This window comes from Sphaerodactylus townsendi, linkage group LG07 (assembly GCF_021028975.2).
Source record: "Sphaerodactylus townsendi isolate TG3544 linkage group LG07, MPM_Stown_v2.3, whole genome shotgun sequence".
In the NCBI taxonomy this organism is placed as follows: domain Eukaryota; kingdom Metazoa; phylum Chordata; class Lepidosauria; order Squamata; family Sphaerodactylidae; genus Sphaerodactylus; species Sphaerodactylus townsendi.
The window spans coordinates 112,405,138-112,422,740 of record NC_059431.1 but is presented as its reverse complement, the minus strand read 5'-3'; the positions used below and the strand labels follow the sequence as shown (position 1 = coordinate 112,422,740).

Here is a 17,603-nt window from a genome sequence, read left to right as displayed (position 1 = left end):
TCTGTGAAATTTCACCCCAGTTTTGCTTTTATTACATACTCCTTACCATATTTGCATGTGAATGGTCATTTCTCAGTCATTTTGGCAAGCATGCCATTAATTTGTTCTATATTTCAGTGTTTGCTGTGGCACTACATTTTTTAATGTAGGCTATTCTTTCAGGCAGAGGAAGGGACTTTTCTCAGAGTCATGGGCTGAGGAGCAGAGTCCTCAAGCTCAAATTCAGATTCAGTTCTTTGCTCTCTCTCTCTCCCTCCTCCACTATATTCCATATCTCCTTTTAATTCCCTTCCAGTTCCCATTTCCTTCTTCCCTCCCACTTCCACATTTTCTCTGGCTCATTCCGCACATGCAGAATAATGCACTTTCAAACTGCTTTCAGTGCTCTTTGAAGTTGTGTGGAATGGCAAAATCCACTTGCAAACAGTTGTGAAAGTGGTTTGAAAATGCATTATTTTGCGTGTGCAGAAGGGGCCTCTGTCTCTTGTATCTGCCAAGGATTGTCAGCAAACACTGTCCTCCTCAGTCTCCACCTGCAATATGTCCAGGTATTTCCCATCCTGGAGCTGGAAACCCTACATCTGCCTTTCTTTTGTCTGTCTTTCTCCTTCTCTCATAATAGTCTGGCTTCTGGCTCCCCCATTGCTTTGGTGGGCTTAAAACATAGAAAGAGTAAGGCTTATGTCGAGGACAACTGGTGGTTAGACTGGAGATTGTCTGCTCAAGGACAACTAACGGTTAGGTTGGAGACTGTTCCCTGAGAGAGAGGCAGTCTGTGGGTTTGAATTATTTATCCATCACACTTTAGAGAAGATGGCACGTGAGCACATCCTGCTTAGGAGAAAGTAACAGACAGTTAAAAGAAGATAGATTAGCTGTAATTATTTGTGTGTGTGACTTTAGCGAGCTGAGTTCAAGAGAGAAAGGGGGATAACAGAGCAATGTGATTGGTTAATTCTAGAGTGTATGGCAGAAGGTGTCAGTGAAGGCAAAAGGTAATAGGATTTCAGAGCGAAAGGACTGGGAATGTCAAAGCTGTGGTCAGAGAGAGTTAAAGCTCTGTGTGAGCCTGGCAGAGTGTTTCAGGATGAGAAGTCATAGTGTCAAAGCTCTGTAGTAGTCAGAAAGTCAGAGGATATACAGAAAAAGTCAGAGCCTCAAGAAACTGTTAGACAAAATAGAGACAGAGAATTTGAGAGATGGGTGTGTGTGTGTGAGAGAGAGAGAAACTGTCAGAAATGGTCGGAGTGAATTTATGTTGAGTGTAGTCCTCAAAGTATTTGTTGCCCCAGTTTGATTTTATTTTATTTTGTAAATATTTTGCTTGAAACCTTGACGTTATCTATCTGTTATCAATAAAATATTACTTTGTTTGAAGAAACATTAGCATCCCACCTTATTTTTCTTAGGACCATGAAAGCCATCCAGTTTGCCTTATAAGCTCATGCACACTACCAAAAGGAAATAAACATGGGGGGTTGGGGGGGGCGGATTCATATTCCCGACGGCAGCTACCATGTGGGTTAGAATTAAGGGAGCAAATATTAGTTGTTATATAGTTATTTATAAAGAAAGAAAGAGTGGACATTGCAGTTGGTGGCCGCGCATGGAAGAGTCACCGCACTAGCTCTTTGCACTGCTCAGGGAGCGGGGAACATGTCACAATATCTTCTTCCATCCCTTCTGTTCACTTGGAGCACACCATTTGAACGGGGCCACTTGGCACACTACCTGTATTGCTTAATAAACCCTGCTCAAAGGAGAGCCATAATGCTCGCCAGGTTTAATGTTATGCCTTCTGCCTTGTCACATGGCAGATTTAATAAGCAAGAAAAGGTTAAAAGATTGTGCCCATGTAACGATGGCTCAGTTGAATCTCTGGCCCGCCAATTACTACACTGTCTCAGATTCAAGGAAATCAGATCCTAGGATGTGAATCTTACTCCTTTACATTTACCCCATCTCCCCGATTTAATTAGATTACACTACTTGTTGGACAACCCTGATCCTTCTCTCTGTATGATAGTGGCAGACTTTCTCCTGGAAATTGCTAAACGCCAGTAGATTTCCTTCGACCTGTATTGTATATGCTTTTTAATCCGTTTTTTTTTATTATTACTGTTGTACTGTTGTCTATGCCAATAAAGGCTTGCTTCTCACTTGGAGCACATCTGGTTTAGAAAACCCAGATCTGGCACTTTCAGATTCAAAAGAGGGAAGATGGTGGCAGTGTGGGGATATCCCACCAACTGATGGTGCTGATCAGAGGCATTCCTCCCATTGGGCAAAGTGGGCAGTTGCCCTGGGCGCAGCCCTGTGGGGGGCGCAGGTTTGTTTGTGGGATTTTTTTGTATTTTCAGTGTTTTTCCATTTTTGGCCTGCAGAGGGTGCAGTTTTTAGGCTAGCAGCACCAAAATTTCAGAGATGTTTTGGGAGACTCTCCTGATGCTATCACCCAGGTTTGGTGAGGTTTGGTTCAGGGAGTCCAAAGTTATGGACTCCCAAAGGGTGTACCCCATTCCCCATTGTTTCCAATGGGAGCTAATAGGAGATGAGGCTACACCTTTGAGGGTCGATAACTTTGGACCCCCTGAACCAAACTTCACCAAACCTGGGAGGTATCATCAGGAGAATCTTTTACTGATACCACCCAGGTTTTGTGAAGTTTGGTTCAGGGGGTCCAAAGCTATGGACTCCCAAAGGGGGTGCCCCATCATCCATTGTTTCCAATGGGAGCTAACAGAAGATGGGGGCTACACCTTTGAGGGTCCATAACTTTGGACCCCCTGAACCAAACTTCACCAAACCTGGGTGGTTGCATTGGGCATGTGCCTGGAGGGGCATCAAACTCAGGTTTTGCCCAGGGCTCCAGTTTGCCTAGTTACGCCACTGGTGCTGATGATTCAGGCTCCAGGTTGGGAACTTCCTGAAGATTTAGGGGTAAATCCTGGGGTGGATTGGGTTTGGGGAGGGGAGGTGGCTCAAAGGGCATAATGCCATACAATCCACCCTACAAAGCAGCTGTTTTCTTCTGGGGAACTGAACTCTGTAGACTGGAGATCGGCTGTGATTCAGGGAAATAGCCGGGCCTCACGGCTGGTCCTTGTTCAGGTTGCTCTTCCTCTTGACGGCAGGTTTGGGATCAGCAGTGTCAGCTCTGTGGCACTGGGGGATCAGATTCCCTGAGAGAACCGGATTCCCCTCCACGCAATGGGCACTGTTCTTTATTTACATAGTTAAAGCCGCTGTTTTCTAGCCTTGCTAGTGTACAGAACTCAAGGCAGCTGACAATAGGACTAAAACAACCATTAAAAAACACATAAAAGACCACCGTTTAAATGAATAAAGGCTCAAACCCCTACTTGGAGAAAGAATGTCTAAGCATCATGCTGAATGTGTTAGGGGTGGGTTTTCTTTTAAAAAAGATCTTTGCTGTTTGTGGCAAACAGACCAACACTTAGATTACTTTGTGGGGACATGGTATCACTTGTCACCTGAAATGCACCCTTTGGAAAGGTGTGCCTACACACATGTAAAAATTACTGTCCCCACTTACGGCAGCCCGGTTCCCTACGGTCGGTAGTGGGATCCAAAAATTTTAGTAACAGGTTCCCATGGTGGTGGGATTCAAACTGTGGCGTAGCGCCAATGGGGCTGGGCGGGGCACGACGGGCGTGGCCGGGCATTCCGGGGGCGGGACATTCCTGGGCGGGGCTGTGGCAAGGACGCAGCCGCTGCGCCGGTCCTTGGGCGGGAAACGAATGCACACAGGTGCAGGCTGCCACGCACGCCGGTGCACCTCCTGCTAGACTGCTTCCAGTTCTGCGTGGTACTGCTGAGAGGAGGGGCGTAACTAAGGCAAAAATCACGTGGCAAAATCACCAATTAGTAACCCCCTCTCGGCACACACAAATAATTAGTAACCTACTCTCGGGAACCTGTGAGAACCGGCTGGATCCCACCTCTGCTGTATATATTCTGCATTAAACAATGTTCTGATAGTTTTTATTTTTAATTTTTACCATGGTGGGACAGATGACTCTGGGAATCCCGAAAACAGGGCATACTGCCTCTGTATGTGAAAGTTCAATCTAGTTCTCATAGCTAATAGTCTGATCTAGCAGGGCAGTTCTTCTGTTACTGTTAGTTATTTAGTCCTGTGTAGCCCAGCATGCTGTTTGCAATACATGCTCGCCAAATACTTTCAGGAAATTTGCAAACCTTAACATGACACTGATGGATATTGATTCTGGACTGACGGCAGAAGGGAGTTCTTTGCACAGCAAATAATTAACTTAGGGAATTTCTTGCCACAAAGTATAACCACTTACATCTACTGGCTTAGATGGATTTTAATGAGTAGCCATGCACATGGGGAATAGGTCTTTTAAGTGTTGTTAAATGGGATGGCTGACAGTGGAGCCTCTGTGGTTCAAGGCAGTATACCTTTGAATGCCAAGGAGGCATAAGTGGAAGAGGAACCAGGGAAGCATCTGGCCAGATGTGCAAAATGGGGTGCTGGTTTAATCAGATCTGATCCAGCAGGGCTCTTCTGCGGTGCTAATGAAAGAGACAGCATGGTTTTCTTCCCCTCTGATATTCCTCGCATTTATAAACAAAGTTAATGGCTCTTGATCGGCCAGTCCCTTCAAAGATCTGCCAACCTATAATTAAGAAAAAAAAGCTACACTTAAAATACCGTGATCCAGCTGGAGCCTTGTACACATTGCTAGGCGTATGTGCATTCTCCCAGCTTGCGGGATGGCTATTAGTGGCAAGAGCGGAATTGGCAGCAGGAAACTCCCTTGCACAAATTCAGTAGGGATAGGGGGGGTTGTCTCTAGATGGCCTGCTTCCCGCTCAGGGACATGACCACAGTTTGTTGTATAGGAGAGCAGTTTGTTGTATAAACGCTAAGAAATTTGTAGGAAATAAGCTTGCAACTCATCCATGCAGTGCCTCCGATTGATGCCGTCAACATGCGGGCAGGACCGTGTCATCGGGTGCAGCTAATGAGAAACTTGTGGGCGGCCCTCTCATTTCTGCACATTAATCTCAATAAAGCACTTTCTTGCTTCCAGTACTGATATGTGCTTTTCTAGAAATCAATAGCTAGGCTTTCTAGAATAGTCTATCATCCACATTGTTTCCAGTTGCATTTTACAGTGGGTGAGTGAAGTGCATGTTTTGTGCCTAGAACAGTGATGGCGAACCTTTTTGAGACCAAGTGCCCAAACTGCAACCCAAAACCCACTTATTTATTGCAAAGTGCCAACACGGCAATTTAACCTGAATACTGAGGTTTTAGTTTAGAAAAAATGGTTGGCTCCGAGGCGTGCGTTACTCGGGAGTAAGCTTGGTGGTAGTCGCTGGCTTTGCTTTGAAGCAACCATGCAACTCTTCAAACAGGTGAATCACGACCCTAGGAGGGTTTACTCAGAAGCAAGTCACATTGCCAGCAACCGAGCTTACTCCCAGGTAAAGGATCGCACTTTAGTTCTTTGCATGAAAATCAGTGGGGTTTAACAGCACTTAACAGGGTTACCTACACTGCTTCCCCAAAACTAGGTCTTAGGTTTAATGCTAATATTCGAGCCCAGAGGCCCAGGCCAGCCTAGAGGGGTGGGTGGGTGGGGGCGATTCCCCCCACACACATGATGAACTCTGTGCGTGCCCACAGAGAGGGCTCTGAGTGCCACCTCTGGCACCCGTGCCATAGGTTCGCCATCACTGGCCTAGAAGGTCTCAGGTTCAACCTTTATTATCTCAACCTGAAAGGTTTCCAGACCTGCTGTGCTTGGAAAGGTTTCTCAACCTGAAAGGTAGCACATCAGAGGAGAAAGTGGTAAGCTGGAGGGGAAGCCAGTGGGTGGACTCTGGGGGAGGCAACTTCAGAAGTTACCCTACTGCAAGAGTCCCCCAATACTGTTGAGCTTGCAGAGAAATGGGGTTTTGAGAACAGAAAGTGGGCACCGCCACAAAATGGCGGAGGATGGGGCATGGCCATCCACAAAATGGCTGCCATGAGGTCACGGGCCAGTCACAACATGTTGGGAGGTTGTGAGCCAGGGGTGTCCAACTCTGGCCCTCCAGATGTTCATGAACTACGATTCAGAATTGGACACTCCTGTTGCAAGCCAATCATCCTGCTATGATGGAGGCAGATAATTTTGAATGGGCATTCCTTGCCAGCACAAAGGCAATGCCTTGTGGGTGCTTCTGAAACACTTATCCAGTGAGGTAAAGAAGAGCCAGGACAGGATATTGACTTGGAAAAAATCAACTGACCATCAGGAAATCAGTGAGGGCTGTGGTGTCCACATACCCTACACTGGGGTTTACTTCTGCACTGGATATATGAGTGTATAAATTAGCTTTTGTACAAGGTTGTATCCACATTCGTTCTAGCAACACAAAGTTATATAGTACTGTACAATGTAAAAGGAGAACCTGAAGAATCAGATACGTCTGTTCACGTTACATAATATGGATTACCTGCTGGGACAAAAACAGATAATCTTGAGGCGTAATACTTATATTGCATGCAGGGATGTGACCAGAGGTGGGATCCAGCAGGTTCTCACAGGTTCCCGAGAGTAGGTTACTAATTATTTGTGTGTGCCGAGAGGGGGTTACTAGTTGGTGATTTTGCCACATGATTTTTGCCTTAGTTACGCCCCTCCTCTCAGCAGTAGTGCGCAGAACTTGAAGCAGTCTAGCAGGAGGTGCACCGGCGTGTGTGGCAGCCTGCGCCTGCGTGCATTCGTTTCCCGCCCAAGGACCGGCGCAGAAGCTACATCCTTGCCACAGCCCCGGCCAGGAATGCCATGCCCCCAGAATGCCCGGCCACGCCCCCAGAAGGCCCTGCCCAGCCCCATTGGCGCTACGCCACAGTTTGAATCCCACCACCATGGGAACCTGTTACTAAAATTTTTGGATCCCACCACTGGATGTGACCTTTAAAAATGTTTTACAATGCACTTGCTAGGGTGTGATTTTGTAGAGAGGATTGGAATCATGTGTGTGTGGGGGGGAGATCTAAATCTATTACATTTTTATCCCACCCTTCTGTTCTACTTTGCCCCACCTCCAAACAATCTTGCAAGGTAGGTGATAGAGTGACTGGCCCCCAGGGTACCCAGTGAAACTTCATGGCTGAGCTAGAATCTGAATACAGCATCCAAAGAGCAAATCAAATTATGGGGGTGGGGAAGGTATCAGCAGAGCTACTAAACACAGCTTTCAGGTAGCAAGCATCAGCAGGAAAATCAAAGCAGAATTAAATAACTTCCCCGTAGTGGTTAAGAGCTGTGGAATGTAATCTGGAGAACCAGGTTTGATTCCCGACTCTGCATTTGGTTTTCTGCTCCTGCACATGAATTGGGCCTGTCACAGTTCTTTCAGACCTCTCTCAGCCTCACCTACCTCACAAGATGTCTGTTGTGGGGACAGGAAGGGAAAGTGATGGGAAGCCACTTTGAGACTCCTTATAGGAGAGAAAGGTGGGATGTAGATCCAAACTCCCCTTCTTCTAAATCAGGGGTAGGGAACCTTTAACACTCAAAGAGCCATTTGGACCCGTTTTCCACAAGAAAAGAAAACACTTGGAGCCGCAAATAATTTTTGACATTTAAAATAAAGATAACACTATATATATTGGGTTTTTTTAACCTTTTACTCTGCTCATTCTGAGAAGCGCATGGATGCGCCCGCCCTGCTGCTTGCAGGGCAGGCAAGGATGGGGCTGGCGGCTCGGCTCGTGGAGCCACAGTGCAAGGGCAGAAGAGCCGCATGCGGCTCTCGAGCCGCAGGTTCCCTACCCCTGTTCTAAATAAATGTTTGAATGTGTGTTAAAAAAAAAAGGTCTGCAGTGAAATATCAGGTCAGATCCCACGTACGTGTTCCGCCAGCGGAAGCAAAACACTCTCATCTTGTATCAAGAGAAAATGTGTTCTGCCGGTGGAAAACGCCTCTGCTGGTGGAATGCTTTTGTAAGGCCTGAGTGACAACGTGTAGTTCCACCCATGCGGGCAAAATCCAAGCATAAAGAACTATCAGAGTGGAAATGTAAATAAACTGTGAGTTGTTTTCCATAAGACAGACTCCACCCTGTAATCAGTTTATCACTTTGGAGAGGCACTGTGGCTCAGTGGAAGACGTTCTCCTTTGCAAGCAGAAGTCCCAAATTCAGTTCCCATCATTTCCAGTTAAAAGGACTGGGCTGTGGGTGATGGGAAAGACTTCTGCTTGAGACCCTGGAGAGCCGTTGTCGGACAGAGAAGGAAAGATTGACCCTCATGGACTGATGGTCTAATTCACTATCAGCAGTGCCAAAATGACAGAAAAAAGTAAGGGGCGTGTAGTGGAACAAGCTAATCAAACCAAGAGAATACCTACTACACTTGAACTACAGGCGAGTGGAAAAACTACCAATAATGCGATGCAAAGTGCTCAATTTAGTACAAGGTATAACAGTCATATATCTCAAGAACAACACATGACTGACAAAAGTAAATACATGCCTATGTATCTGCTAACCAGACGGTTAGCAACTATGGAAGCCCCTTAGGGAAGGAAACAATTTACAAAACTGTACAGTAGGTCATCAAAACATGTACTGAATCAAATTCAAGCCAGTGCACTCCAGGTAAGTGCCAGGTAAGTTAAGCGGTAACAAAAATCAGTGTGAAGTAACAATATGGATGGGATTTTCTGGATGACCCGTTTCTCTGTGCATAGCTCCTTCAGCAGGGTATAGATTTTCTAGCCCAGGGGTAGGGAACCTGCGGCTCTCCAGATGTTCAGGAGTACCATTCTGAACTGCCACATCACGTGTTTTCTAAACTTGCTTACCTGTCTATGAAACGAACATAATTAGACTTAGGATTGGTTTACCTTTGTCAGTGTTCAAAAGCACATAACATAGATTATTGCTGTAGTGCAGGGGTCTGCAACCTGCGGCTCTCCCAGCTGTAGTGGCTACGACAGGCCTCTGTTGGGTAGTCTTGTGCATATATTTCTGATGCAGGGATGCTTGCTCAAGGCAATTTGTGGCTGAGGTAGTGTTGACAACCTCTAGGCCACAGGTGTCAAACTTGTGGCCCTCCAGGTGTTATGGACTACAGTTCCCATCACTCCCTGCCAGGATCATGCTGGCAGGGGATGATGGGAAGTGTAGTCCATAACATCTGGAGGGGCATGAGTTTGACACATATGCTCTAGGCCAGGGGTCTGCAACCTGAGGCTCTCCAGATGTTCATGGACTACAAATCCCATCAGCCCCTGCCAGCATGGCCAATTGGCAGGGGCTGATGGGATCTGTAGTCCATGAACATCTGGAGAGCCGCAGGTTGCAGACCCCTGCTCTAGGCACAGCCTGGAGGTGTCTCCTAGAACATCTGCAGAGGAAATGCCTACTTTGTAGAGTGGGCTCTAAGGCACTAGTGCCGTGGTGGCGAACCTTTGGCACTCCAGATGTTATGGACTACAATTCCCATCAGCCCCTGCCAGCATGGTCAATTAGCCATGCTGGCAGGGGCTGATCCCTGTATCTGGAGTGCCAGGGACAACCCTCACTCTTTCGTCCTACCCCACTAAAGTACTTTCCCTAACCCCAGCTTCCCCAGGCTCCAACCCCGAATCTCCAGGAATGTCCTAACTTGTCCAAACCAATTAGGATGTCCTAACCCCATGGTGGCGAACCTTTGGCACTCCAGATGTTATGGACTACAATTCCCATCAGCCCCTGCCAGCATGGCCAATTGGTAACAAATGCTGGCAGGGGCTGATGGGAATTGTAATCCATAACATCTGGAGTGCCAAAGGTTCGCCACCACTGTCCTAACCAGTTAGGAGTTCTTAGAGAATTGGGGAAGGGGTCTATCTCTTTCAAGTAGCCTCCACAGCTGCAGGCACTCGACACATAGATAAGTGCAGTTTCAGACGGGCAATGAGGAAGACGCCCTTCTCAGCAGGTTAGACTGATGGAACCTTTGGCAACTTGTGTGTGTGTGTAAAGTGCGGTCAAGTCACAGCTGACTCATGGCAACCCTGTAGGGCAGTGGTGGTGAACCTTTGGCACTCCAGATGTTATGGACTTCTGAAATTCCCAGTCTTGGAAGATCCCTTGCCAGCGGCCAATTGACTAGGCTGATCTGGCATTGAGCAGAGGGTTGGACTAGATCAGGGGTCTGCAACCTGTGGCTCTCCAGATGTTCATGTAAGGAATTCCAAAGAGCAGAAATAAAAAGGCTTTTGATTATAAGTCCGTTTATTCAGACATCCTGGAAAGCACACACACACGACATGGCAGGAATGAGCAACCCCGCTCAAACAACAGGTTATAATGCTGACTAACCCATCCCCCCGGCTCCGTTCTCATGAGAACGGAATTCTCCCATGCCAAAGCTATCAGAATTCAAGGCAAGAGATGTTCGGACATGGTTTGGTGTGGCTTGGAAGAACACTTGTCAGGGATGGTGTAGGCCAGGGGTCTTCAAACTGTGGCCCTCCAGATGTTCATGGACTACAATTCCCATCAGCCCCTGCCAGCATGGCCCATGCTGGTAGGAGCTCGTGGGGTGTAGACTATGAACATCTGGAGAACCGTTAGTCCTGAGTGACAAACTGATCTGGCATTGAGCAGAGGGTTGGACTAGATCAGGGGACTAGATCAACCATGGACTAGATCAACCATGCTGGCAGGGGCTGATGGGATTTGTAGTCCATGAACATCTGGAGAGCCACAGGTTGCAGACCCCTGATGGCCTGTTTGGCCCCTTCCAGCTCAATGATTCTATGCATCTGAGTCCCAACCCTGGTATTCCTTGGAGGGTCTCCCATCCAAACACTTCCTAGGGCTGACCCTTCTTAGCTTCTGAGACCAGATCATATAGAGCTAGCCGGGGCTGCTTAATCCTCACGGTTACCTTCCTCTCAATATTGTTTAAAAGCGTTTTGAAAAATCCACATTCTCTGCCCTTATCACGGTGTGACTCGGGCAGCTTTTTATAGGTTACAGCCCGTCAATGATTAGCCAACTCCCTTCGCTCCTCAGCGCCTGTCAGTTATGTTTTGTAACTAAAGATAGCAACATAAATACCAGCCAGTCCATTCAGCAGCATTTCACTGAAGCTCAGTTCATTCAGGGCAAGAGCGGGGGCGGGGAGCCTCCGGGACAGTTGAGGAGTCCATTAGAGCCAAACTACATCTTACACCTCACATGTGTTTGCCATGGGGACCGGCACCCATTATAAAAAAAGGCACTTCAGTGTGAAAGCACAGCGGAGATCCAATTCAATCTGTTTGAAACCTCAATATGGGGGGAAGAGCAGCAGTGGCGTAGTGGCTAAGATAGGCTGACCAGACGTCCTGCTTTTGGCGGGACAGTCCCACCTTCAAACAATTTGTCCCGCATCCCGCGGGTTTTTTCAAGTGTCCCGGGTTTTTTGAAGGCTGCCGCACTGCCTTCTGGGGCACAAGGCAGTGCGGCAGCCTCCCCCGCGTGGCCACAGGTGTGCACGGCCTTCTGGGGTGCTCCCTTCCCGCCCTGTCACAGGGTGGGAAATGGGAGTGCCCCAGAAGGCCATGCGCTCCTGCGGTTGCGTGTACGCGCAGCCGCCCGTCCCAGTTCACAAAGGTGCCATCTGGTCACCTTAGGCTAAGAGCAGGTGCACTCTGATCTGGAGGAACCGGGTTTTGATTTGGCTTCTGCTGCCTGAGTTGTGGAAGGAGGCTTATCGCAGGAGATTCCAGATTCGCCCTGCCCTCCCCACACATAGCCAGCTGGGTGACCTTGGGCTAGTCACAGCTCTACGGAGCTCTCTCAGCCCCACCTACCTCCCTGGGGAAGTGTTTGTTGTGAGGGGGGAAGGGCAAGGAGATTGTAAACCCCTTTGAGTCTCCTATAGGAGAGAAAGGGGGATATAAATCCAAACTACTCCTCCTCCTCCTCCTCTTCTTCTTCTTCTTCTTCTTCTTCTTCTTCTTCTTCTTCTTCTTCAGAGCAGAAGAGGCGCTGTGGTGATCCCGCCCTCTGAGCTCAGCTCTGGTGGGACGAACTCTGGGCTGCTGTGGGGAGTAACCATGGAGTCGACCTAGGTCAGTTCCTTTTCAGGGAACCGGGTCGAATCTAGTCGACTCTGCAGTGGGGAATCAACCACAGAGTGTTTGTTGTGAGGGGGGAAGGGCAAGGAGATTGTAAGCCCCTTTGAGTCTCCTATAGGAGAGAAAGGGGAGATATACATCCAAACTCCTCCTCCTCCTCCTCCTCCTCCTCCTCCTCTTCTTCTTCTTCTTCTTCTTCTTCTTCTTCTTCTACTTCTACTTCTACTTCTACTTCTTCTACTTCTTCTTCTTCTTCCGTCCACATCATTTCCGTCCACAAGGGAGGACTTCCAGTGCGGGGGAGCTTACCACTTTCTTAGGTGGCTGATTCTCCAGTTGCACAACTCTTTCTGTAAAAAAAATTTCTAATATCCATTCGGAACCTTTCGCCCCATAATTTATACCCATTATTGCGAGTCCTATCCTTCTGCTAACAGGAACAGCTCCCTGCTCTCCTCTAAGTGACAGCCTTTCAAATAGTTAACAGACATCTATGGTGACCGCCTCAACCTCCTCTTCTCCAAACTAAGCGATCTCAAGTCCCTCAGCCTTTCCTCATAAGGCTTGGTCTCCAGGCCCCCTTTCTGAAACAAAGGCTCCTTCTGCACATGCAGAATAAGGCACTTTCAAACTGCTTTCAGTGCTCTTTGGAGCTGTGCAGAATAGCAAAATCCACTTGCAAACAGTTGTGAAAGTGGTTTGAAAACGCATTATTTTGCGTGTGCGGAAGAGGCCTAAACAAACTTTGCAGGTTGCAGCCTTGCCCAGAAGAAGAAGAAGAAGAAGAAGAAGAAGAAGAAGAAGAAGAAGAAGAAGAAGAAGAAGAAGAAGAGGAAGAGGAGGAAGAGGAGGAGGAGGAGGAGGAGGAGGAGGAGGAGGAGGAGGAGGAGTTTGGATTTATATCCCCCCTTTCTCTCCTTTTGTGTGACTTTGATTTTTGATGGTGGTCTTAGCTAGGGGCCAACCAGAGCAGCAACTTCAGACCCTGCAGTAGGAGGGGCCGGCAGTGCCAAACCCCTTTCTGCTGCCACTGCAGCCATACCAGAGACTCAAGAGGTTATGACAAGGGACCACAGCCGGGGTCAGCTCGACCATCATCCAGGTGTCCTGCCCACAATGCAGGGCTACTGAGACAGAGGAAGCAGCAATGTGCAGCCAAGAATTGCTAAGATCACCCCTGCTGATCTGGGAACTCCCCGGCTGACGCATCCATTTCCAATTGATGGGGGCCAGGGCCCTCTCTCTTTTTTCTTTGCTATTTAGACGTGCTCTAGAGGCAGACATGGTGCCGAGCTGATACTTGATGGCAGGAAGGGGCGACATCATTTATCACACGCGAGGATAGGAGTGGGGAGGCTGTTAACGCAAAGGAAAAGGTGTGCTAATTACCTCCACGGTGAGCGATGGAAATTCTGCCTTATTGCTTTCAATCTTTTTCCACTGGGTTCCTGCTGAAGAACGAGGCAGAGAGAACTCAGGAGCAGCAAAGCAGCCTCGATGGGCCGGCAAAATGGAGAGCGAGGGCTTACACACCAGCTTATGTTTATCTAGTGTGTCAGGAATCCCCGCATTGTGCCATGGAGTCCACTGAAACTTTCCTGGTGGCTGCCAAACGTTTTTTAGAAAGTGAGGGGGGCGTTTGCCCAGCATGGCTTCTGATGGGCCATTGGACATTTGCTCGGCTGTTCAGGTTTTTAAAAGCATCAATTTGGCAACAGCTGCCCCAGCTCACGGATCTTCACTGTGTGACCGAAGGTAAGCTGCAGCAGCCATTTTGTGATTGGCTCGGCTTCTTCCAGGCTGGCATTGTGTGGCGGCCATTTTGTGCTGCGTCCACCACACTATGTCTGAGTTCCACAAGTGCCCACAGGCTCTAAAAGGTTGGGGGCACCCGCTGTGTGTCCACGTTTGAGGCTTTGCAAGCTGGTTCGACACCACCCAGACAGCCTCGGTATGCCCAATTTGATGCAGGTGGCGGTGTAAGAAGAAGCAACGGGGTTGTCTCACCTCCCTGATCTACAGAGGCTTGTCAACCTGGCTGGGGTACATCTGCTGATAGGCTGAGGCATGAGAAGCGGAAGCAAAAACCCATTGGTGTGGTTTACATCGCTCTTTATCTTCCAGGTTTACACCACGGCTCCCCCCCTGCTTGAGGCAGCAAAATACTTAGAGCTGACCCTGGTGGGGTATCTCCTCAGTGGTGTGTCCAGGTATAATATACCCAGCAAGCAGTGGTGGGATCCAAACATTTTAGTAACAGGTTCCCATGGTGGTGGGATTCAAACAGTGGCGTAGCACCAATGGGGCTGGGCGGGGCACGACGGGGGCGTGGCTGGGCATTCCAGGGTGGGGCATTAATAATTTCTCTGCTACTGTAAAAAGCTCTTACTGTAAAAAAAAGTTCCTAATTTCCAGCTGGTATCTTTCTGTCCATAATTTAAACTCATTATAGCAAGTCCTATCGTCTACTGCCAACAGAAACAACTACTTCTCCTCTAATTGATTGCGTAATGTACTTAATACTTTCAAATGCTTAATTTTGTTTCTAGAAATCAAAAAGAAGGAACTTTCCACCATATTTCTAAAACATGTTTTTTAAAACAGCCCAACAGGAGAATTATCCCGTTTTCTACCTTAGCTAACCAGCCACATAGGAAACAAACAGGACTTTAAGATTTTTTGGACCTAATGGAATTTCTAACGGAAAAGCAGACCCAATTAGTAACCCCCTCTCAGCACACACAAATAATTAGTAACCCACTCTCGGGAACTGGTGAGAACCTGCTGGATCCCACCTCTGCCAGCAAGGGTATATCTTGTCTAGTCTCAAGAGGAAACAACATTTTGTATTTGCTCTGCTCTTGGACAAATTGATGTATCATGTTACAGGTTCCCCATTTACCCAAATGATAAAGAGGGCGGCACTGGAGCACTGATTCCCAACCTTTTTTCACTCACGTACCCCTTGGAAACCCATTTGCCTAAAATTGTACCCCCATATTAGCAAACCCTGCATAATTTTCTCACGTACCCCCAAATGCTCTGGCACATTCCCCTAGGGCAGTGGTTCTCAACCTTCCTAATGCCGCGACCCTTTAATGCAGTTCCTCCTGTTGTGGTGACCCCCAACCCTAACATTTATCCATTTTACAGATGGAGAACACTGATGCAGAGAGTCTTGAAGCGACCCCTGTGAAGGGTTGTTAAATTTAAAGGGGTCCCGACCCACAGGTTGAGAACCACTGCCCAGGTTGGGAACTACTGTGTAGAGGGTGTAGTTTCCTTTGGATAAGAGACTGAAATTTCCTGTCTTGGCGATACCTGATTTATTAACTTGGTTTTATTTTTAGTATTTACTTACCTCAACAGGCCACCAAGGTTGCTCGTATACATCATAAAACCACAAAAATCAAACCAAACCACATTATTCAAACAGTTTAAGATACATGTACAATACAATAAAGTACCAATACATAAAAACAACCAAACATTGGGCATGCAGAGGATACAAGAAACACACTTATGTTCCTGTGACTGGCAGCAGGTATGGTCTTGCTGCATATATTCAACTTGTTACTTCTTCAGTAGCATTTGTGTACCCTCCCTTTCCTTGTAGCTCGAGGTGGCTTGCAACTCACAATTCAAAACATGCAAACCGAACCCCCGATAACTCCCTCCAACCCTTTCAATAATGGCTGCTGTCAGTATTAGATTAAAAATTCTGGCCACTAAAATGGCCTAGCGGAGACTTCCCAACATTTCTAGGGATGGCACCTGCCTCACTTCCTCAGGGAACCTGTGCCATAAGGAGGAGGAGGAGTTTTGGATTTACTCCCCTTTCTCTCCTGCAGGAGACTCAAGGAGCTTACAATCTCTTGCCCTTCCCACCCCTCAGCAAACACCCTGTAGGGGTAGGTGGGAGCTGAGAGGAAACTCGAGCTGTGACTAGCTCAAGGTCACCCAGCTGGCATGTGTGGGAGATGCACAGGCTAATCTGAATTCCCCAGATAAGCCTCCACAGCTCAGGCTGACAGGCGGGGGAGTCAAACCCGGTCCTTCAGATTAGATACACGAGCTCTTAACCTCCTACGCCACTGCTGTAGGAGCTACAGTGGAGAAGGCACATACTCGAGTTAAAGCCAAGGGGCCTATAAATGAGAACGTAAAAAAAGAGTCCTCCTGAACTAAACCGATGGTCTCTGTAAATCAGCATCCTGCTTCCAAAACAGATGCCCCACCAAAGACTACCAGTGGAGCATGGAGCTTCCCTTGGTTCTTGCCTCCCAGTAACTGGCATTCAGAGGAAGCTGCCTCTGAGCATGGAGGTTCTACACTTATCTTTCTATCACATTCATATTCCACCCTCCTTACAAATAATTTCCTTTTGGGAGGCAAGTTAGCTTGGGAGACAGCACCCCAAGACCTCCCAGCAAGTTTCATGGCAAAGTGGGGGTGTGGACCCATGTCTAGTCCTCCACTCTAACCAGAGGTGGGATCCAGCAGGTTCTCACAGGTTCCCGAGAGTAGGTTACTAATTATTTGTGTGTGCCGAGAGGGGGTTACTAATTAGTGATTTTGCCACGTGATTTCCTTTGCCTTAGTTAAGCCCCTCCTCTCTTGACTAACCATAGAGGCAGAACTTAGCAATCTAGCAGGAGGTGCACTGGCGTGCGTGGCAGCCTGCGCCTGCGTGCATTCGTTTCCCGTCCAAGGACCAGCGCAGTGGCTGCATCCTTGCCCTGGCCCGCCCCAGGAATGCCCCACCCCCGGAATGCCCAGCCCGCCCCCTTAGGTGCCCCGCCCATCCCCATTGGTGCTACGCCACAGTTTGAATCCCACCACCATGGGAACCTGTTACTAAAATTTTTGGATCCCACCACTGACTCTAACCCTTACACTATGCTCCCCCCCCTGCTGGTGACCAAGGAGGGGGGACTGGCAGTCCTACCTGGTTCACTGTGATTGTCTGATAGCATCACGGGTAATGACAATGGCCCTGGGCCAACTTTGGGCGATCAAGTTGAATTCACCGGGCGGTATTGTTTACTATCCGTCCCCTGCAGTAGGTTGTGGATTGGTTTGATTTGAAGATTGACTCTACAAATTGAATATACTTTTATTTTTTAAAAATAAAACCTCTAACATGTTAAGCAGGATACACTCACAGAAAATGTCTTCTCTCTTATTACACGGAAGTACAGTTCTAAAAACCGAAACATAAACCACGGCAGTACAGAGAAATTATATTAAATAGACATTAGGCGTTGATTTTTGTTTGCTTCTGTCACCAACGGTCAAAGACAATGGCCGCAAAGAGCTTCAATTACCGCTGATGTTCTTCTTTTCCTATTTCCATTACCGTTGTCTTTGTGAATACAGTAACAATCGCGTTTCCCTTATTTCCTTTCAAAGCAACAACACTTATGAGGGCAATTTCTGACTGAAATAAGAGTCCCAGCATTGAGCTCACAATAGCGAGAGGCCTGAAGTGAAATTGG

General features: G+C 47.8%; 1 protein-coding gene across 1 annotated transcript in view; it reads left to right on the top strand.

Moving 5' to 3' along the window:
* Positions 1–17,603, top strand: part of LOC125436644 (extracellular calcium-sensing receptor-like) — a 48,859-nt gene that overhangs the window by 13,905 nt on the left and 17,351 nt on the right. The gene's annotated exons all lie outside the window — the stretch shown is intronic.